This window comes from Choloepus didactylus, chromosome 4 (assembly GCF_015220235.1).
Source record: "Choloepus didactylus isolate mChoDid1 chromosome 4, mChoDid1.pri, whole genome shotgun sequence".
Lineage (NCBI taxonomy): Eukaryota > Metazoa > Chordata > Mammalia > Pilosa > Megalonychidae > Choloepus > Choloepus didactylus.
In genome coordinates this window covers 3129787-3152606 of record NC_051310.1, presented here as the reverse complement: position 1 = coordinate 3152606, position 22820 = coordinate 3129787, and the positions used below count along the sequence as shown (strand labels likewise).

The 22820-nt window shown below is 42.3% G+C and overlaps 1 pseudogene; it reads right to left on the bottom strand.

Moving 5' to 3' along the window:
• Positions 1 to 14624: 14624 nt before the first annotated feature.
• Positions 14625 to 15683, bottom strand: LOC119533119 (annotated as a pseudogene).
• Between the last annotated feature and the right edge of the window lie 7137 nt (positions 15684 to 22820).

Below are 22820 nucleotides of genomic sequence, written 5' to 3'. Positions count from 1 at the left end.
GTCTGTCATATTGAGGTCTTTAATCCATTTTAAGTTAATTTTTGTGTAGGGTGTGAGATAGGGGTCTTCTTTCATTCTTTTGGATATGGATATCCAGCTCTCCCAGACTTATTTGTTGAAGAGACAATGTTATGTCCCGGTTCATTGGTTTTGGGAGCCTTATCAAAGATCTGTCGACGATAGATCTGGGGGTCTACCTCCATATTATCAATTCTGTTCCTTTCATTGATATGTCTTTGTGCCAGTACCTTGCTGTTTTGACTACTGCGGCTTTATAATAAGCTTCAAAGTCAGGGAGTGTAAGTCCTCCTGCTTTGTTTTTCTTTTTTAGAATTTTTTTAGCAATTTGAGGCATCTTTCCCTTTCAAATAAATTTGATAAATAGCTTTTCCAAGTCTGCAAAGTAGGTTGTTGGAATTTTGATTGGAATTGCATTGAATCTATAGATGAGTTTGGGTAGAATTGACATCTTAATGACATTTAGCCTTCCTATCTACGAACATGGAATATTTTTCCAGCTTTTTAGGTCCCCTTCTATTTCTTTTAATAAAGTTTTGTAGTTTTCTATGTATAGGTCTTTTACATCCTTGGTTAAGTTTATTCCTAGGTACTTGATTTTTTTAGTTGCTATTGCGAATGGAATCTTTTTCTTGAGTGTCTCTTCACTTCATTCTTTTCTGACATCACTGCCTTATGTGCATTAATCTTGTATCCTGCTACTTTGCTAAATTTGCTTATTAGCTCAAGTAGCTGTGTCATCGATTTTTCAGGGTTTTCCATTTATAAGATCATACTGTCTGCAAATGATAGCAGTTTTACTTCTTCCTTACCAATTTGGATACCTTTCATTTTTTGTCTTGCCAGATTGTTCTGTCTAGCACTTCTAGCACAATGTTGAATAACAGTGGTGACAGCGGGCATCCTTGTCTCATTCCTGATCTTAGAGGGAAGGCTTTCAGTCTCTCACCATTGAGTACTATGCTGGCTGCGGTTTTTCATATATGCCCTTTATCATATTGAGGAAGTTTCCTTCAATTCCTACCTTTTGAAGTGTTTTTATCAAACAAGGATGCTGGATTTTGTCAAATAATTTTCAGCATCTGTTGAGATGATCAGCTGATGTTTCCCTTTTGATTTGTTAATATGTTATATTACATTGATTGATTTTCTTTTGTTGAACCATCCTTGCATGCCTGGAATGAACCCCACTTGGTCATGGTATATGATTTTTTAAATGTCTTTGGGTTCAATTTCCAAGTATTTTGTTCAGATTTTTTGCATCTATATTCATGAGGGAAATTGGCCTGTAGTTTTCCTTTCTTGTAGCATCTTTACCTGGTTTTGTTATTAGAGCGATGTTAGCTTCATAAAATGACTCAGGTAGTGTTCCATTTTCTTCAAAGTTTTGAAAGAGTTTAAGTAAGATTGGTGTCAGTTCTTTTTTGGAAAGTTTTGTAGAATTCCCTGTGAAGCCATCTGGCCCTGGGCATTTACTTGTGGGAAGCTTTTGATGACTGATTGGATCTCTTTGCTTGTGATTGGTTGGTTGAGGTCTTCTGTTTCTTCTCTGGTCAGTCTAGGTTGTTCATGTGTTTCCAGGAAATTGTCCATTTCCTCTACATTATTTAGTTTGTTGGCGTACAGGTATTCATAGTATCCTCTTAGTAATTTTTAAAATTTCTTCAGGATCCGCAGTAATGTTGCCTCTCTCATTTATTTTGTTTATTTGGGTCTTTTCCATTTTGATTTTATTGGTCTAGCTAGGGGTTTGTCAATCTTGTTGATTTTCTCAAAGAACCAACTTTTGGTTTTATTTATTCTATTTATTTATTTTTTTTGTTCTCTATGTCATTTGTTTCTGCTTTAATCCTTGTTGTTTCTTTTCTGCTACTTGGTTTAGGATTAGTTTGCTGTTCATTTTCTTGCTTCTTCAATTCCATTAGTTCTTTGGTTTTCGCTCTTTCTTTCTTTTTAATGTATGCATTTAGAGCTATAAAATTTTCCCAAGACCACCTTTGCTACATCCCGTAGTTTTGATATGTTGTGCTCTCCTTTTCATTCATCTCTAGATATTTAGCAATTTCTCTTGCTATTTTTTCTTTAACCCACTGAATGTTTAGGAGTGTGTTGTTTAACTTCCAGAGATTTGTGAATGTTCTGAATCTCTGATGGTTATTGACTTCTAATTGTATTCCATTGTGATCAGAGAATATGCTTTGAATAATTTAAATCTTTTTAAATTTACTGAGGCTTGTTTTTTGGCCCAGCTTATGATCTATTCTGGAGAAAGTTCCGTGAGCACTAGAGAAGAATGTGTGTCCTGGTGATTTGGGATGTAATGTTCTATATATGTCTGTTAAGTCAGATTCATTTATCACATTGGGTTTTCAGTTTCCTTACTGGTCCTCTGCGTGGTTGATCTATCTATAGGAGACAGTGATATATTGAAGTCTCCCACAAATTATTGTGGAAACATCTATTGCTTCCTTCAGTTTTGCCAATGTTTGAATCATGTACTTTGGTGTACCTTGATTGGGTGCATAGACATTTATGATTGTTATTTCTTCTTGTTGAATTGTCATTTTATTATTATATAGTGGCCTTCTTTGTCTCTTATAACATCTTTGCATTTAAAGTCTCTTTTATGTGAGATTAATATTGCTACTCCTGCTTTCTTTTGGCTGTAGCTTGCATGGAATATTTTTTTCTATCCTTTCACTTTCAATGTCTTTGTTTCTTTGGGTCTAAGATAAGTCTCTTGTAAGCAACATATTAATGGTTCATATTTTTTTAATCCATTCTGCCAATCGATATCTTCTAATTGGGGAGTTTAATCAATTCACATTCAGTGTTACTACTGTGAAGGCATTTCTTGAATAATCCATCATATCCTTTGGTTTTTATTTGTCAGATATATTTTTTCCCACTCTCTCTTTATTTCCTTTAATGTACCCTTACTAAAACTCTTTAGTTGTGAGCCCTTCTCCATATGTCTCTCCCCATTTTCTCTGCCACTAGGGCTCCCTTTAGTATCTCTTGTAGGGCGCGTCTCTTGTTAGCAAATTCTCTCAGCATTTGTTTGTGAAGATTTTAAGCTCTCCCTCGATTTTGAAGGAGAGCTTTGCTGTAAATAGAATTATTGGTTGGCAGGTTTTCTCTTTCAGAATTTTAAATATGTCATGCCACTGCCTTCTCGCCTCTGTGGTGGCCGCTGAGTAGTCACTACTTTGTCTTATGTTGTTTCTCTGGTATGTGATGAATTACTTCTCTCTTGCTGCTTTCAGAACTTTTTCCTTCTCTTCAGCATTTGACAATCTGATCAGAATGTGTCTCAGAGTGGGTTTATTTGGATGTATTGTTTGGAGTCTGTTGGGTGTCTATGATGTATGTATTTAGGTCGTTTAGAAGGGTTGGGAAGTTTTCCCCAACAAGGTCTTTGAATGCTCTTCCTAGTCCTTTACCCTTCTCTTCCCCTTCTGGGACACCAGTGATTCTTAAATTTATGTGCTTCATTTAGTTCATCATATTCCTGAGATCCATTTCAAATTTGCGATTTTTTTCTCTATTCGTTCTTTTGTACTTTCATTTTCCAAAACATTTTCTTCAAGTTTGCTTACTCATTCTTCAAGTTCATCTAATCTGCTACTGTGTTTCCAGCATCCTTTTAAGTTGATCATCAGCTTTTTTTTTTTTTTTTTTATTTCCATAAGCTCATCCATTTTTTTATTTACTCTTGCAAAGTTTTCTTTATGCTCTTCCAGGGTGTTCTAGTTTGCTAATGCTGCCTTTTTCAAAACACCAGAAATGGATTGGCTTTTATAAAGGGGATTTATTTGGTTACACAGTTACAGTGTAAAGGCCATAAAGTGTCCAAGGTAACGCATCAGCAATCGGGTACCTTCACTGGAGGATGGCCAATGGCGTCCGGAAAACCTCTGTTATCTGGGAAGACATGTGGCTGGTGTCTGCTCTGGAGTTCTGGTTTCAAAATGGCTTTCTCCCAGGACATTCCTCTCCAGGCTTCGGCTCCTCAAAGATGTCATTCTTAGTTGCTCTTGGGCCATTTGTCCTCACTTAGCTTCTCTGTAGCAAAAGTCTCTTTCAAAGGCCATCTCCGAAATATCTCTGTAAGCTGAAGTTCCTCTCTCAGTTCCAGTGTGTTCTTCAAAGTGTCCCTCTTGGCTGTAGCTCCTCTTCAGAATGTTACTCTCAGCTGCACTGAGTTCCTTCTGTTTGTCAGCTCATTTATATGGCTCCAGAGATTTAATTTAGACCCACCCTGAATGGGTGGGGTAACACCTCCATGGAAATTATCCAATCAGAGTCATCACCCACAGTTGGGTGGGGTGCGTTTGCATGGAAACAACCTAATCCAAACGTTCCAAAGTAATCCCCACTAATATATCTGCCCCCACAAGATTTCATCAAAGAACATGGCTTTTTCTGGGGGCCATAATATATACAAACTGGTACACAGGGTCTTCTTGATGTCCTTTATATCCTGAGCCATGATCTTGTTGTTTGTGATTATTTCTTCGATTAATTGCTCCAAGTTCTGTGTCTCCTCTAGTTTTTTGATTTGGGCATTTGGGTTATCCGTATCTTCTGGTTTCTTCATAAGCTTTAAAATTTTCTGTTGTTTTTGGCCTCTTGGCATTTGCTTATCTTGATAGGGTTATTTTAGGGTATGCAGGCTTATTTGAACAATTATCTATAATTTGACAGAGGTATAGCTTGGTGGAGTGCAGTTTCCCTGACCTACCAGCAGATGGCACCCCCTGAGCCACCTATTATCCTCAAGCCAGTTCTCCCCAACTTTGTCTGTGCAGTGAGTGGGGATCCAAAGCTTATGGAGGTCCAATTAGTGCACCAATTTTCTGTGTGCAGTTGGGACTGCTGGCACTGAGGGTAGGGGGTGTGCCCTGTGCCATTAGGCAGGGAAGATGGCTTATGATCCAGATCTCCCAACCGTTCCTGGGGCTGTGGCTGGAACACTCTGGGGCTGTTGCACGAGTCCAGCCCTTCAGCTCAGATTCCCCACAGTCTCTCTCTGCTGTGGCCCTGTAAGTGCTTGGGATTGGTGTAGGGCTCTTGGCACTTCTGTGTGGAACCCCTGCCTCTGAGCTATGCTCTCCGCGGGCTTCCATGGAGGAAAACTATGCAACATCAGAGGCAAGTGGAATCCCCAAGGGAAGCTCTCAGATGAGGTGCCACGAAGAAGCATCTCCCAGCCCGCTGAAAAGATGGCCATATGGGGCGTGGTAACTTCCCACTTCCGCAGTCCTCCGCCTGCTGCAGCGGCCCGTTCTGACTCTGGGACAGTTACTCAATTCTGAACGCAATCTCTCAGTTTCTGCAGGTGCACAGTCACTGTGGGTGTCCGGGCCTTGTCCAGCCAGTGGAGCCCTGGAACTGCTATTCTCGGGCACTTTCTGTCTTTTATCTTGTGTTTTTCACAGAGAAGTATTTTGCTCTCTCTCTCCTCATCCACCATCTTGGATCACTCTTGTAGGTTGTCTTTTCACTTTCTTGATAATGTCCTTGGATGCACAAAGTTTTTAACTTTGGTGAAGACCCATGTTTTCTTTTGTTGATCATGCTTTCCGTATAAAATCTGGGAATCCATTGCCAGGACAAGGTCCTGAAGATGTTCCCCTGTGTTTTCTTCTAAGAGTTTTCTAAAGTTTTCGTTCTTATATTCAGGTTTTGACCATTTTGAGTTCAATCTTTGTATATGGTGTAAGGTAGATTTGGCTTTTATTCTTTTGCATATGGATATCCACTTTTCCCAGCAACATTTTTTGAACAGACTTTTCTTTCCCCGTTGAATAGACTTGGCACCCTTGTTGAAAATCAGTTGCCGGTAGCTGTGAGAGTTGATTTCTGAACTCTCAGTTCTGTTCCATTGGTTCGTATGTCTGTCCTTGTGCCTGTACCACATTGTTTTGATTCCTATAGCTTTGCAAAAAGTTTTAAAATAGAGAAGTGTGAATCCTCCAACTTTGTTCTTTTTCAAGATGACTTTTATTTTTGGTAAAGCTGACAAAATGCAGTATACCAGAAATGGGTTGGCATTTGCAGTGGGGATTTATTAACTCACAAGTTTACAATTCTGAGGCTGTGAAAATGTTCAGATCAAGGCATCAACAAGATGATACCTTCTCTCCAAAGACTGGCTACCAGCAGTGCTCACCTCTGCTGTCACATGACCAGGCACATGGCCATGTCCGCAGGTCTCTCCCTTCTCTCCTGGGTTTCCTTGCTTCCAGCTTGTGGCTGCAGTGGCTTCTTCTTTGAGCGTCTGTGTGTGTCCTTGCCTCTCAGCTTCTCTGACTCTCTTAGCTTCTCTGGGTGTTTCTCTCTTTTTTTGTGTGTCCTCTGATAAAGGACTCCAGTAAGAGGATTAAGACCCATCTTGAATGAGGTGGTTGACATCTCAACTGAAACAACCTAATCAAAGGGTCCCACCCACAACAGGTGTACACCTAAAAGAACATGATTTTCCCTGGATACATGGCAGATTCAAACCATCACAGTGATTTTGGCTATTTTGGGCTCCTTCCCCTTCCGTATAAATTTGATGATTGGCTTTTTCCCTTCCACAAAGAAGGCTGTTGGAATTGTGATTAGGATTGCTTTGAATCGGTGTATTGCTTTGGGTGGAATTGACATCTTAACAATATTTAGTCTTCCAGGCCATGACCATGGAATGTTCTTCCATTTGTTTAGGTATTATTTAACTTCTTTTAGCAATGTTTTTTAGTTTTCTGTGTACACGTCCATTACATCCTTGGTTAAATTTATTCCTATTTTTTATTCTCTTAGTTGCCATTGTAAATGGATTTTTTCCCTTGATTTCCTTCTCAAATTACTAGTGTATAGAAACACCACTGATTTTTCTGTGTTGGCCTTGTACCCTGCTACTCTGCTGAATGTTTTTATTAGTAGCTTTCAGGATTTTGTACATATTGGATCAAGTCGTCTGCAGTTAGGGAAGGTTTTACTTCTTCTTTTCCAGTTTGGATGCCTTTTATTTCTTTCTCTTGCCTAATTGTTCTGGTTAGACCTTCCAGTACAATGTTGAATAACAGTGGTGACGGTGGGCACTTGTCTTGTTCCTGATCTAAGGGGGAAGCTTTCAGTCTCTCACCATTGAGCATGATGTGAGCTGTGGGCCTTTCATAAGCTCTTTTGTCATGCTGAGGAAGTTTCCTTCTATTCCTAGGTTTCTCAGTGTTTTTTTTTTTTTTAATCAAGGAAGGGTGCTAGATTTTGTCAGATGCCCTTTTGTGTCAATTGAGATGATCATGTGGATTTTTTCCCCTTCATTCTATTAATGTGTTGTATTGCATTAATTGATTTTCTTATGTTGAACTAACCTTACATTTCTGGGATAAATCCCATTTCATTGTGGCTTATAGTTCTTTTAATATGCTGTTGGATTTGGTTTCCTAGTATTTTGTTGAGGATTTTTGCATCTGTATTTGTAAGGGATACTGATCTATAAGTTTTCTTTTCTTGTGGTGTCTTTATCTGGCTTTGGTATGAGGGTGACGTTGGCCTTGTAGAATGAGCCAGGATGTGGTCTCTCCTCTGCAGTTTTTTGAAAGAGTTTGAGCAGGATTGGCACTAATTCTTTGAATGGTGATGTTCACTGTTGAAGGCATCTGGTCCTGGACTTCTGTTTGTTGGGAGGTTTTTGATCATTGATTCAGTCACTTTACTTGTTATTGGTCTGTTGAGATTTTGTATTTCTTCTTGAGGTGTATGTGGTTTGTGTGTATCTAAGAACTTGTCTGTTTCATCTAGGTTACTGAATTTGTTGGTGTACAGTTGTAGTATCCTCTTATAATCCTTTTTGTTTCTGTGGATTCAGTAGTAATGCCCCCTCCTTTCATTTCTGATTTTAGTTGTGTCCTCTTTTTTTTCTTTGTCAGTCTAGCTAAAGGTTTGTCAGTTTTATTGATCTTCTCAAAGAACTGACTTTTGGTTTTATTGATTTTTCTCTACTGTATTTTCTAGTCTCTCTTTCATTTTTTCTCAGCTCTAATGAGGTACTTATTTTTTTTAAGCTCTGAAAATTCCTTGTGTTATTTCTCTTATAATTTCTTCTTCCTTATTTCTACTTTTTTCTCCCTTTGGAACTCCTTTCAATTGCATATTCAATTTGCTGGGTTAGTCCTTCTGGTTTCTGTCACATTTATTCTCTCATTTTCCATCTCCTTGCCTTTTTATTGTACTATTTATTATACTATTTCTTACTTTTTCTTTTTCCTGTTCTCTTCAGTCATTTGTTATATATTTTTAATTTTGAAGAAGAGTTCTTTCTTGTTTCTGTTCCTTTTCATTGCATTCTGTTCTTGTTTTATGTTGTTATTTAAGAAGTCTCTGAGGATAGTAACTGGGTTGCTTTTGCCCCGATTTTTACCTGTTCTGTGTTCTCTCTCTTGTATCAAGGCCTTCCTGCTTGTTTAGAAGTTTTGGTCTTGCACACTAATCCCTTTCCTTCCTTCATCTGGTGAGTGTCACTTGTGTGTACTCGGTGGTAAGCCACTAACAATGACCTGAAATGGTGTTACATCAACAGGTTTAATAATTTGGCAGATTTAAAGTCAGGTCAGGGAGATGCCTTGCAAATGTCATTCTATGTGGATGTCGTTTTTTGTAGGCCATTTGAATCCTCCGAGAATACTCTTACAATCTCCTGGCCAAGTGGCAATATCCAGTACTCAAATTCTGTGACTGGGATGGGGCAGATATCAGGGGAGAGGGTCTGGTGCTGCTGCTTGTTACAATGCTTGCCATTTACTTTTGTCCAAAAATGTCTTTGTTTTACCTTCATTTTTGAAGGATATTTTTCTGGGCAAGGAGGACTAGGTTGGCAGTTGCTTTACTTGTGGCATTCTGTTTTCTGGTTTCCATTGTTCCACCGTAGAGAAGTCAGCTGTCAATCTTATTGCAGCTTTGAAGGTAAATTGTTCTTTTTTTCTCTGGGTGCCTTTAATATTTTCTCTTTGCCTTTGGTTTTCAGTTTGACTACGATGTGCATAGATTTTTGCATACATTTCTGCGCGCACACACACACACACACACACACACACACACATCCTGCTGCGCTATGCGGAACACTGTGTTGAAATCTTTTTGCTTTAGAAAAACTCTTGAGCTGTTATCTCTGGAGATGTTGCTCCCAGTCTTTCTCTCCTCCAGTTTTCCGTCCTTTACGGTGGTCTGCAGCAGAGCTGGACTGAGTGCAAGCGTCCTCTGCATCCAGAGGGGCTGCCAGAAGTGCTACTCCACTCGCCTCTTGGCCCCTTGGCCTGGGAACCTCGGGGTCAGCCGACGGCGTCAGGGCCGGGCCAGCTGGCTGCTGTCTTCCCCTTCTTCCTGGGACCTGGCCTCGGCGCATCCCCGTGTGTCCCTCTGGTCACACTGGTTTCAGAAATCCTGCCAGTTTCCTGCTCGGGGGGAGCCCCAGTGGTCAGGCCGTCTCCACCCTCTCGGTCCGACTCTGCAGACTGGACCGTGGCTGTGAGGAGCCGAGGGGGCTGCAGGGGTGGAACCACGCTCGGCCTTGGCCCCAGGGTGGTGTCTGGGTGTTGGTGGGTTGCTGCGCCCTGAGCCTTGCGGCCTGGTGCTCCCGAGCCCAGGCCCTTCCCGCCGGGCGAGGGGGAGCAGGCCGTGATGCTGCGGGTGCCCACCCTGCTCCTGGCTTCAGGCTGGGGAAGGTGCCGCCCGCCCCGGGACTGGCGCTCGATCCTGCCTCATATGGAACACCTGGGAAACGGACATGAGGGCTGAATTTCTGATACAATTTGTGACAAATGTTGGTAGAAAATGTAACGCAAAATATATCAGACTGGTAAATTTCATTGCAGACAAAACTGAAGAATTAAAGTCTTGGTAACACTGAAAATTATTACAATTTACCTGGGAAAACTCACCTTGTAAGAATAAATCAATCCTAAAACCAGTCAGTGAAAATTGTTACTGACTAAAAATTGATAAAGTTGTCACCTTCGTGATACGTGAGCTGGGAAAATAATGTCTCCAAAACACTCCACGGTGATAGAAGTACTAAATGATAAAATTGTAGCTGGAACCCACCTTTTCAAAAATTATTTTGAAGAGAATTAACCCTTTGAAAAATCCTTGAGAGAATTTTTAAAAAGAAGAAAATGAAAAACAAATTCTGCTTTGGTTATACAATTGAGCAGGGGATCATAGTGATGTCGTTAAATTTGTTCCAGAAAATACTTTTTCCGTGAAACTTCATCGTTGTTGACGCAGCGCTGATGAATACGTTTTGCATTCACGAACACCTCGTCCAGTTGGTGTCAGGGTGGCCGGGCAGGGCCTTAGGGCTGGGGTCTCCCACTGAGCCCCGACTGCTGCCCGCCTCTCCTTCCACCCTCTGCCCGGCCGCTGCGTGCCCCTCACTCACCCCCCGGCAGGAGGCCCTCCAGTCGGTCCTTGGCGTATTCCCGGCTCCCATGTCTCTGCTCTGCCTCCTGCCTGTGGCCTGGCCCCGCTGGGCCCGTTCTCATTATCTCCTGAACATTCCGGACAACTTGTTCCCCCCGCTTGGACCATCTGCTCCCCCTGCTTGACTCCTTCGTGAAATCCTCCCCAGTGAAATCACTTTGACTGTGATACTTCTAAATTCCCATACAGGATTAAGTAGCCTTTTCTCTGTGTTCCCCAAATTCGCTTCACTACCAGAATCAAGTAGCTTCTTTGACAAGGTTTTGATTGTCTCTTTAATCATAGTTAAAGGACCCAGCCCCTCTGGGTAAGCCTGGTAAGATAGGAGTTTTCGTGCTGTTTTGTAGCCTCTGTATTTAATATTTTCTGAATCCGAAGCACCTGACACGTAGTTGAGAATCCACAGTCGCTTGAGGGTGGTGCTGAGAGGACCTTGACTCGCCTGGCAGGAGGGAGGAGGGAGCAGGGAGCAGGGAGCAGGGAGCACTGCATCTGTGGAAGCAGGAGGACCCGTGATGGAGCCAGGCGTTGGCCCCGGGGAGGGCGGCTCAGTGCCCTGGGATGGCCCAGAGGCTCCCAACACTGGGACCCCCATAGGCTTTGCTGCTGGAGGTGCTAAAGTGCCCCAGTCAGAGGAAAGAGCGGCTGGTCGGAGATCAGTGGATTACATGGAATCACCAAGCTCAAAATGACTGACAAATGCAGAAATAAATGATTATCAGTGTAAATAATTGTAGGAAAAGAACCTACAGCTTTTAAAACACACACTGAGTGCCTGCCAGGCACCAGGCTATTGTACGGGGCATGAAAGGTAGAAACAAACGAGGCTTTGTGCTTAGAAGAGCGCACAGTTTAGTGGGTTGATGCACAGACCCTTAAAAATGAGTGTGGTGCTGGGTGCAGTTCTCGGGACAGACACCATTTGTGGTCAGGGATGGACACATGGGCTAGCAGGCCTGGTAAGTTTCCTGAAAGCTGCGGCATTTCAGCTTATCTAAGTCAGATGAAAGGGGCTTAGGGAAGATGATGTTTCAGCCTTCTTGGGAAGTGTGTGTGCAGACACTGAGAAGGCCTGCATGTTGGAAGACACAGTGGTTCAAGGTGGTTGGGGGGGTTTCTAAAGTGCCATCGTACTGGGTGGGGGCATAGCAGGAGGATCTGGAATTTAGTTTTCAAATGATAATCAAATGTTTGATCATGATGGGAAAGATGCAGTGAATTCAAATTAAGCATGCCAGAAAATAAGGAAAGGAAGGATAGGAAGCAATAACTGCATAGTAAGTAACAAACATAAAGATGGAGGAAATAAAGTCAACTATGTCAGTTATTACATGGACTGGCTTTTTCCACTGAAATAGGCTAAACAATATGGCTAAGCTATTATTTACTAAGAGACTAATGCAGTGAAGAAAGTGATGAAAGTTGAAAATAAAGGTTTGGGCAAAAACATCAGGTTAATTCCAAGAAAAAAAGAAAAGAATTTGCATTGTTAGCATCACACAAGGTGATGTTTAAGGTCAAGAGTGCTGTGTAAAGAGAAATAGTGTTTAATCTTAACAGCACAATTTTGGTATGTGATGAACCAGGCAGCCTAGTGATGAAACCATGTAAGCAAAAAGATTCTAGAAAAGCAAGGAGAATTTCATGAAAACGTGATTGTCATGGGTGATCTCAGTACCCCTCTGTATTAGTTAGGGTTCTCTAGGGAAACAGAATCAATGAGAGGTGTCTCTGACTATCAAATTGTAAAAGTGACTCACGCAACTGTAAGTATGCATGAGTCCAAATTCTGTAGAGCAGTCAGCAAACTGTCAACTCCAAGAAAGATGTCCGATGAACTCCTCAGGAAACGAACCAGCAACTTCGACGAACTCCTCAAGAAATGCTTCACTGGGCAGCTGAAGAAGAAGTGAAGGTTCTCTATCTGTCTTGCTTGTAAGTCTTCAATTGATTAATTGGATTAAATCCAGCCAATTGCATTCTCTCATTGTGGAAGGCACGCCCTTTGGTGAGTCATCAGTCACAGCTGCAGTCAATTGATGATTTAATAAACCAGCTTGTTGGTTTATTAATCAGCCTCAAACGTCCTCACAGCAATTGTTAGGCCAGTGTTTGCTCAACCAGTCAGCTGGGTACTATCACCTGGCCAAGTTGACACAGGAACCGAACCATCACAACCTCGGTTCAATTTTGAGAGTCTAGTAGGCCAGTTAGGACACAGGAATTAAATATTCTCAAAGTTGTTATAATACACATGTAGAATCCAGCATCCTTCCATGTGAAAATGTTCTTTTTTCTTCTGTCTGAAATATTTGCAAAAACAGAACCAAATTTTTAAAATGGGGGTGGTGGTGGTGGTTTAAAGGCCACATTTTTTCTGGCCCAAATCCATCAAATCTGGAAAAAATGAAAAGGTGACCCTTTTCCCAGGTTTTAACTGTTTGGAAATTAACAACCACCACAATAAACAACCATGCTCCTAGATAAGCCTTGGATCAAAGAGGAAATTTAAAGAGTAATTGCAAACTACCAAGAAGGCAATGAAAAGATACCATAAACTGAAACCTGTGGGATGCTCAGATTAAAATTTAAAAGAAGAAAAAAGGAACTATTAAGTTAGGAAAGAAAAAAAAAAAAAAAAAACAACTGCTAGGATAATTTCTCAAAATAGAAATTATTCAGAGAGGATAAATGAATCTAAAAACTAGTTCTGTAAAAATACAAATAACAGTAACAAACCCCTCATAAATCTGAGTAGGAAGATAGGAGAGAGAGCTGAGGCAGGCTTAATGGATTACAATCCCATCACTAAAAAAGGGTCTGGGATCTGGTAGTTTCACAGCCTTTAAAGAACAGATAATTCAAACATTAACAAACTATTCCAAGCCCCCCAAATTACAAGGTATCTTCATTTTTTTATAGTCTCTAGTTTGCATTGATTGTATCTTTCCCCCATACTACCCACCATTTTTAACACCTTGCAAGGTTGACATTCATTTATTCTTCCTCTTGTAAAAACATATTTGTTTTTTACAAAACAACTGTTTTTTACAACAGTTGTTGAGCACCCTAGGTTTCACTGAGTTATGCAGTCCCAGTCTTTATCTTTCCTCTTTCCTTCTGGTGTCCCACATGCTCCTAACCTTCCTCATTCAACCATACTCAGTCATCTTGGTTCAGTGTACTTACATTTCTGTGCTACCATCAGTTAAGATTGTGTTCCAGCCTCTCACTCCTGTCTTTTCCTATCTGTCTATAAGGCTTCCTTTAGTATTTTCTCTAGAGTGGGTACCTTGTTCACAAACTCTCTCATTGTCTGTCAGAGATTATTTTAAACTCTCCCTCATATCTGAAGGACAGTTTTGCCAGATACAGGATTCTTGGTGGTTTTTCTCTTTCAGTATCTTAAATATATCACACCACTTCTTTTTTGCCTCCATGGTTTCTACTGAGAAATCCACACATAGTCTTGTCAAGCTTCCTTTGTATGTGATGGATTGCTTTTCTCTTGCTACTTGCAGTATTCTTTGTCTTTGATGTTTAATAATCTGATTATTGAGTGTCTGCATAGGTCTATTCAGTTCTGTTTGGAGTACGCTGCACTTCTTGGATCTGTAATTTTATGTCTTTCATAAGAGATGGGAAATTTTCATTGATTATTTCCTTTATTATTGCTTCTGCCCCTTTTCCCTTTTTTTTTTCCTTCTGGGACACCCATGACACATACATTCATGTACTTCATGTTGTCATTCAATTCCCTGAGATGTTGCTCGTATTTTTCCATTCTTTTTCCTATCTGTTCTTTTGTGTGTAGGATTTCAGGTGTCTTGTTCTCCAGTTCTTTTTTTTTTTTTTTTTTTTTTTAATTAAATGTCTATTTATTACTTTCTAGTTAACTATGGCCAATAATATACAAGGAGGTAATTTGTAGTTCAAGTTTTCAATCTTTTTTCCCCAACTAGCTACAAGCTGAATTCTAAATTTTATGATGAAATATACAATTTCAATTTTCAAAAGATCCTCCTCCTGGAGGAGTGATATTCAAATTCTTTTTGTGCAATCCTGATACACAGCTCAAACAGTCCTATGAAGAGAGACAGTGTCTCTTTGAATCGATTGGCACTGAAATTTCATTTTCCTTAGCTGCATTTTAGTAGTTTGGCCAAGTTATCTCATAATTCTGTTAGTTCAAATATTTTTCCATCAAGAATTTCTAAAAGTGTCTTCAGGTTATTGCAAAAAGCTTCTTGTTCATTCTGACTTTTCTCCAGACGTTGCTCTAAGTCAGACAGTTGTCCTTCCAGGTCTTTGTTTGGAATTTCTACTTCCTGCAGCTTCTGAGTCAAAGAGTCCCTTTGTTCCTATAGTTCACTGGCATTATCAATTTCTTGTTTTAATCTTTCTATTTCCTCCGCCTTCACTTTCAGTGTCTCTTCTAGTTCCTGTATTGTCTGATTTAATTCTGTCTTATGGGTATGCACAGCATTTGCTTGGCTACTAACACATTCAAGCTCATCACCCGCTTGTGCAGATGTTCTGCTTCCTCTTGATATGCAGCAAGTTGCTGTTTCCATTGTTTCACATTGGCAGTGGACTCCAACAGGGCTGCAGTGAGTTGGGCATTATTTCCTTTGAGGGTAGCCAGTTCAGCCTCCCCGTGTTTGCTGATCACTGAACTATGTGAAAAGGGCAATGCATTATGGGTTGGTTCAACCCTTGGCTCTGAGTTCTGTGTCACGTCAGACATTCTTTCATTGTCTGTCCCATTGATAGTTTCTGGACTTAGAGACTGAAGATCCCCTCCTGCTGATTCCTGTGAAGGTGTACTGGTAAGTTCCACTTTTTCTGGTGATTTTTCCTTTGCTAGTCGAGCATCTTCTTTAAATGCCTGAAACTTCTGCAAATTTTGAGAGATGATGCTCAGAGGAGAATCCCAGTTCATGAACAGTATTGGCCCGGCTATCAGCCCACTGGCTAAACTTCTGAAATGTTTCAGTAAATGTCATGTTTGGGGTGATGGTGCTACTTATTATTGCCTTTGAGCCATCTAAACTGATTATCCTGTACACATTTCTTGTGCTGTCATAGAAAAAAGACACAGTAACTGCGTGCTTGCGGGTGGGTACCCGGTTCTTCTATGTGTTTGGGTCAATGTGGAAGACATGAGCTCGAGTGCTGAAGATGGGTTGTTTCCCCATTTTGCCCAATGAAAACTTGCTCTGAAGTTTCTGCTCTTAGGCTACAGAATAACTTCCTAAGGAATTTGTCTGTTTTTTTGCAGTTGCTTTCCACCCCCCCACCCCCCAATCCCCCCACCCCCAGAGATCCTTTTCCGGGTATTTCGATGATGCCTACTATTCAATTGGTTTCCTTAGGTAAGATGATTTCTCTCTCTTAAATGCCAAAACATTCAAACAACCTGAGGTGGCATTTGCTTATTGGAGTTAAAATGCTTCCCGGAGCAGATAGCGGTCAACTCTATTCCACAAAACAAGCCTGTATGTAGGAAAACGCGGAATCCAGTTTCACTGAGTCCAGTAAAAAATGAGTTCGCTGGTCATTTCGTTCATGTCCTTCTCTACACTTGGGGAGAGCCAGGTAACTTGGCCTTTTCGGTGTTATCTAAGGCGCGGGTTCACATTTCTCCACACCAGGTCCCTGGGGGTGGAGCCTGAAACCCAACGCGACATGCACTTGAAAGATCCCTACGTGAAAATAAAAATTCTAAAAGCAGCAATGCCACTGCTTCTCTGGGCTCATGTTAGAAAAAAATATACAGAAAAATTTCCCCGGAGTGCAATACCGGCAGCTCGCGACGTGCACGACACTCCACATTGGAATGCGTCTTTTTAATTCTTCCTCTTCTAAGACTAGGAGCAGAAAGGAGGTGGAGAGGAGGGAAACAAGACTGGGCAGGATCGATTCATTCTCCGGAGAATAAACGGGGCCATTTCCAGGCTGGAAGCAAGCTGGGGTAGCCGCGCACGCCAGGGAGCGGAGGCCCGGAGGCTGATCCGCCTCCCGCGGCCCCTTCCCGCCGCCGAGCACAGCGGAGCCCGACTCGTGCCTGGCGCTTCGTCCACCGCGGCCCTCTCCTCCCCGTCTCCGCTGAGCGCCGCGCGTCCGAGGCTCCCCGGCGGCGGAGAGAGCCGGGCCCGCGCTCCCACCAGCGCTCGGCCCCAGCTCCGGGGGGGATCCAGAGGCGACGGCGGAGGGGCGAAGGGTAGACGGGCGCCCCCCTGAGCTGCGGGGAGCAGCTAACCCCGCGCCGGGGACGGGCCTGAGGCTCGCGGCGGCCCCCGCCTCGGGGCTTCGCGGGTCGCGCTCCCCTTCCCCGGGCGCCGCCGCCGCCCGCTCCCTCACCGCCCGCGGAGCCAGAGCGCGCTTCCTTCTCCAGCTCCTGACTGTTTCCTTCTGCCTCTTGAGCTCTGCTGTTGTACATCTCCATTGTGCTTTTCATCGCTTGTGCTGTGCCTTTCATTTCCATACATTCTGCCCGTAGTTTTTTCAAATTCTCAATTTCCACCTTATGCCCAGTGTTAATCCTTTATATCCTTCGTCTCTTTTACCATATCTTCCCTGAACTGGTTGACTTAGTTTTTGATATGACTTAGCATATTTCTTTGAAAATCTTTAATTGATTGTTTCATTAAAGTGAAAACAGTATCTCAACTCTATCTTAATTGAGGGGCGTGCTGGTTTGAATGTATTATGTCCCCCAGAAAAAGCCATATTCTTTGATGCAGTCTTGTGGGGCAGATGTTTTGGTGCTGATTAGATTTGCATGGAAATGCACCCCACCCAACTGTAGGTGATAACTCTGATGAGATATTTCCATGGAGGCATGGCCCCACCCATTCAGGGTGGGCCTTGATCACTGGAGCCATATAAATGAGCTGACAGGCAGAGGGAACTCAGTGCAGCTGAGAGTGACATTTTGAAGAGGAGCTACAGCCAAGAGGGACACTTTGAAGAAAGCACAGGAGCTGCGAGTGAGAGACATTTTGAAGAAGGCCATTGAAAGCAGACTCTTGCTCTGGAGAAGCTGAGAGAGGACAAACACCCCAAGTGCAACTAAGAGCGACATTTTTGAGGAACTGCAGCCTAGAGAGTGAACGTCCTGGGAGAAAGCCATTTTGAAACCAGAACTTTGGAGCAGACGCCAGCCATGTGCCTTCCCAGCTAACAGAGGTTTTGCAGACACCATTGGCCATCCTCCAGTGCAGGTACCCTTTGTTGATGGACATTTTATGGCCTTAAGACCTGTAACTTTGTAACCAAATAAACCCCCTTTTATAAAAGCCAATCCATTTCTGGTGTTTTGCATTCTGGCAGCATTAACAAACTACAACAAGGTGTAAGTTTGTTCCTTTGACCGGGCCATATCTTCGTTTTTCTTAATGTAATTTGTAGTTTTCTGTTGTCTAGGCTTCTGGTTTCCTTGGTTATCACAATCAGATTTTTCCAGACCAGACTGGGTTCAGGTCTCAGAGTGGAGCTATATTCAGAGTCAAGTTTCCCTGAGGATGTGTCTTAGAAGATTGACAGACTTTCCTGTGAGGCCTGTAGCTGCTGTGCTTTTCCTAACCTGCCCAGCAGGTGGTGCCTGTCAGCCTGTCATTCCTGACTGGTGTGAGGAGGTGTGGCCCCTTTAGTTCTCAGCTTAGGTTGTTTCTGTTTTGACTGTTTCCCCCCAGGCCCTGGGGTCTGGGTTCTGAAGGGAGGGCAGGCACCACAGCTGGGCCCTGCCTCCTTCCTCATGGGAGGATACACCCCTAGGCAGTTATCTTCTGCATTTGAATTACTCCTTTGTCTCTGACTCTGCTATCTCCACCCTTGTCTGGCTGCCAGCTGAAGTTGGCTGGGGCTTTCTCCACTGAGCCACTCAGGTTGAGAGAGAGAAAAGTGGAAAGAAAGCCCCCTTTTCAGAGCCAGTCCATGGCCCCCTAGTTTCGCCCGTCAGTCAGAGATAGCAACCAGTCTTCTGGGCTCCCTTTCCCAGGGCACAGGGGTTTTCTAGCTCTCTAAGGTCAGTCTCTAAAAGCCTCTGTATTTTTCCTTCCCTTTTTTTAAAAAAAAAAATTTTCCCCCACGTCCTCTCCACTGGGAGTGACCTCAGGGTATGTTGCTGCTTGTTAGGGGTTTGGCTATGTTTGCAGCTTGTATTTAGCTTTCCACATTTGTTAATTAAAGCCCCATTTAGAGGGATCCAAGATGGCGGCACAGAGAGGAGTGGAAGCTAAGTAGTCCCCCTGGAACAACTAAAAAAAACCAGAAGCAAGTAGTAAATAATCCGGAATAACTGCAGGAGGCAGATGTGACCGTCCACTCATCATACACCCACCTGAATTGGGAGGAATGTCCGAGATCATAGCATAAAATCTGTAAGTAAGAACTGGGGATGCAAATCGGGAGACCCCTCCCCCACAGCCCGAGCTACAAAGCCTCGTGGCTCCAGAGAGAAGCTTTCTCCCAGTAAGCGAATATAGCTCAGCTGAGCGCCACCTGGGGTTTTAATTAGTGAGTGTGAACTGCACAGTACGAGGTATGAGTCCCCAACAGGCAGACAGAGGCTTTGGGTGACGACTGACTTTAGAGAGCTGGAGGGTTGCCTCGGACTAGCTCTGTTCCTTTTTCGACTCAGTGGAGAAAGCCTCAGCCATTTTCAGTTCCCAGTTCTGTGACCCAGACAAGGGTGGAGACAGCACAGGCAGAGAGAGACCATTGAAATGCTAATGACCTCCCCCTAGGGCGTCTATCTTCTCTAAGAGGAGAGGGGTGGGGCCCAGCTCTACTACCTGCCTTTCATTCAGAACTTACACCAGTCAAGAATTATAGGGTAATCTTTGCATCAGGCTGGGAGTGCCCCTGCACGGCCCGGCGGCCCGGGGCTTCCCTTGAGGGACGATGTGCACTAGTGACATAGCACAGCCTTCCCTCAGCAGAGGTCCTGGAAGATCACAGCTGAGAAGGGGGGCCCGCTCGGAAAACCCAGGGACACTATGTCAATGCCGGTGGTTTGTGGGTCAGCGACAGAGAGGGTCAGGGCAAAACTGAAATGAAGGCTTAGACTCTTCCAACATCGTTGAATCTATGGGAACCCCTAGGAGGTTTGAATATTAAAGCTGCCCTGCCTCCCTGACCACCCAGACACACGCACCACTTTCAGGACAGACAGCTCCAACAACAAACCCAAACTGAGTTCACCAGCTGAACCCCACAAAAATCATTTCTTCACACACCACAGAGACACAGTTGGGGAGAACTGACTTGAGGGGTATAGGTGATTCGCAGATGCCGTCTTCTGGTTAGTTGGAGAAAGTGTATGCCACCAACTTGTATTTCTGAAAAATTAGATTGGTATTTTTTTCTTTACAACTTGAAAGAACCCTATCAAGCAAAGCAAATGCCAAGAGGCCAAAAACAACAGAAAGTCTTAATGCATATGATAAAACCAGATGATATGGAGAACCCAATCCCAAACACCCAAATCAAAATATCAGAAGAGACACAGTACTTGGCACAATTAATCAAACAATTACAATTGAGGAATGAAAACATGGTACAGGATATAAAAGACATGAAGAAGACCATGGAGCAGGATAAAAGGGACATAAAGAAGACCCTAGAAGAGCATAAAGAAGAAATTGCAAGATTAAATAAAAAAAATAGAAGATCCTATGGAAATAAAAGAAACTGTTGGTCAAATTAAAAAGACTCTGGATACTCATAATACAAGATTAGAGGAAGTTGAACAACGACTCAGTGTCCTAGAGGTCCACAGAACAGAAAATGAAAGAACAAAGGAAAGAATGGAGAACAAAATAGAAAAAAATTGAAAAGGGTCTCAGGGATACGATAGATAAAATAAAATGTCCAAACTTAAGACTCATTGGTGTCCCAGATGGGGAAGAGAAGGGTAAAGGTCTGGAAAGAGTATTCAAAGAAATTGTTGGGGAAAACTTCCCAAACCTTCTACACAATATAAATACACAAAGCATAAATGCCCAGCAAACTCCAAATAGAATAAATCCAAATAAACCCACTCCAAGACATATTCTGGTCAGACTGTCAAATACTGAAGAGAAGGAGCAAGTTCTGAAAGCAGCAAGAGAAAGCAATTCACCACATACAAAGGAAACAACATAAGACTAAGTAGTGACTACTCAGCGGCCACCACGGAGGCAAGAAGGCAGTGGCATGACATATTTAAAATCTTAGAGAGAAAAATTTTCCAACCAAGAATACTTTATCCAGCAAAACTCTCTTTCAAATTTGAGGGAGAGCTTAAATTTTTCACAGACAAACAAATGCTGAGAGAGTTCGCCAATAAAAGACCTGCCCTACTTCAGATATTAAAGGGAGCCCTACTGACAGAGAAACAAAGAAAGGAGAAAGAGATATAAAGAATTTTAACAGACATATATAAAACCTTACATCCCAAATCACCAGGACACTCATTTTTCTCTAGTGTTCACGGATCTTTCTCCAGAATGGACCATATGCTGGGACATAAAACAAGCCTCAATAAATTTAAAACAAAACAATTGAACATATTCAAAGCACAATCTCTGACCACAATGGAACACAAATAGAAGTCAATAATTTTTGAATTATAACTCCACAATTTACTTTCTACCTGTATTTACTTCCTACATGATATAAAATACACAAACTCTAATGAGAAATCAGTGGTTTTGAACTCAATGTAAAATATGTAATTTTTGACAAGAACTATAGAAAGGTGGGGAAATGGAGGAGTATAGGTACATAGTTTATGTGTCCTATTGAAGTTAAGTTGGTATCAAAGAAAAACAAGATTGTTATGGATTTAACAGTTTAATTTTAAGCCCCAGAGTAAACACAAAGAAATTATCAGAGAATACGACCATAGAGATGAAAAGTAGAGTATGGGTTAAGAGAAATGGGGGAAGGGGCAATGGGGAGTTAAGAAATGAGTGTAGGGTTGCTTTTTGAGGTGAAGGGAAATTTCTAGTAATGGATGGTGGGAAGATGATAGCATTACAACATTCTAAATGTGATTAATCCCACTAATGGAATGCTAGGGGAGGGGATGGAATGGGAAGATTTAGGCTGTACATATGTTTCCACAATTGAGAAAAAAAAAAAAAGTCTACATAGATGACAATTGAATGCCAAGGATGATCCTGGATGGGATCTGAGGATGGAGGTCAGGAGGCTCAAAGGGACACGGTTGAGACATAAGGAAAAGGAAATATACAATGTAAACTTTGTATCATTGTTGAATCCCTTGCACTTCTTAGCTGCGCTTAATGGGATTGCATAAAAGAATGTTCTTGTTGATGGGAAGTGTATATGTGAATTACAGTGTTTGTTCAAGGATGTGTGCACTAGCTCTCATGTTCAGAAGACAGAGCAATAGATGATGGATGATAGATAGGGAGAGAGGGAGGGAGGGAGGGAGGGAAAGAAATAGCGGTGTGACATGTTAAAGTTAGTGGATCGGGGTATCGGGGGGGAGGTCAGGGAATGCTGGAGTCCTGTGTATGCGGTTTGTATTGTTTTTGCAACTGTTCCTATAACTTTGAATTTATTTCAAAATAAAATGTAAAAAAAAAAAGCCCCAGTTAGAGCTGGGCTGAGCTATATTCACTTGCTCCACGACTGGTGGTTTCTCCCACAGCGAGGTTTTGCCGCTCAGCCTGCCTTCGGGGGAGAGGACTCCTGGCGCGGGTCCGCAGTTTTTACTTACAGTTTTTATTCTGCGATCTCAGCCGTTCCACTGAGTCCAGGTTGGTGTACGATGTGTGGACAGTCATGGTTGTCCCCTAGCAATTGTTCCAGATTATTTACTAGTTGTTCCTGGTTGTTTATTAGCTACTCCAGGGGGCTAACTAAATCCCACACCTCTCTCTGCTGCCATCGTAGCTCCTCCCTCCTCTTCAATTCATTTTAAGAAGCTAACATCAGTAGTAGAAAACTATGGACCAAAGTTCACTAATGAATACGTAGATAGAAAAAGTAAATATCAGCGAATAGAATCCAGTGGTGTTTCGAGGAATAGCTGAGACAAAGCGGAGCCTGTTCCAGGAGTGTGAGAGATTCCACATCAAGAATAGCAACCAAGTCCAGTAAAAGTAATGTAGAAAATCATGTGATCCTGTTGATAGATGCTGAAAGGGCATTTGATGAAATTTAGCATTCATTCCTAATATAAAAGAAAAATAATGAAGTAAAATAGAAAGAGGAGAAAACTACAAGCAGTTCTCACTTTGCTTGGTAGGACAGGACCATAAAAATGATTGTGTAAGCCGAAACCAGGCAAAACCATCTTAATGAGACTAATAATGATT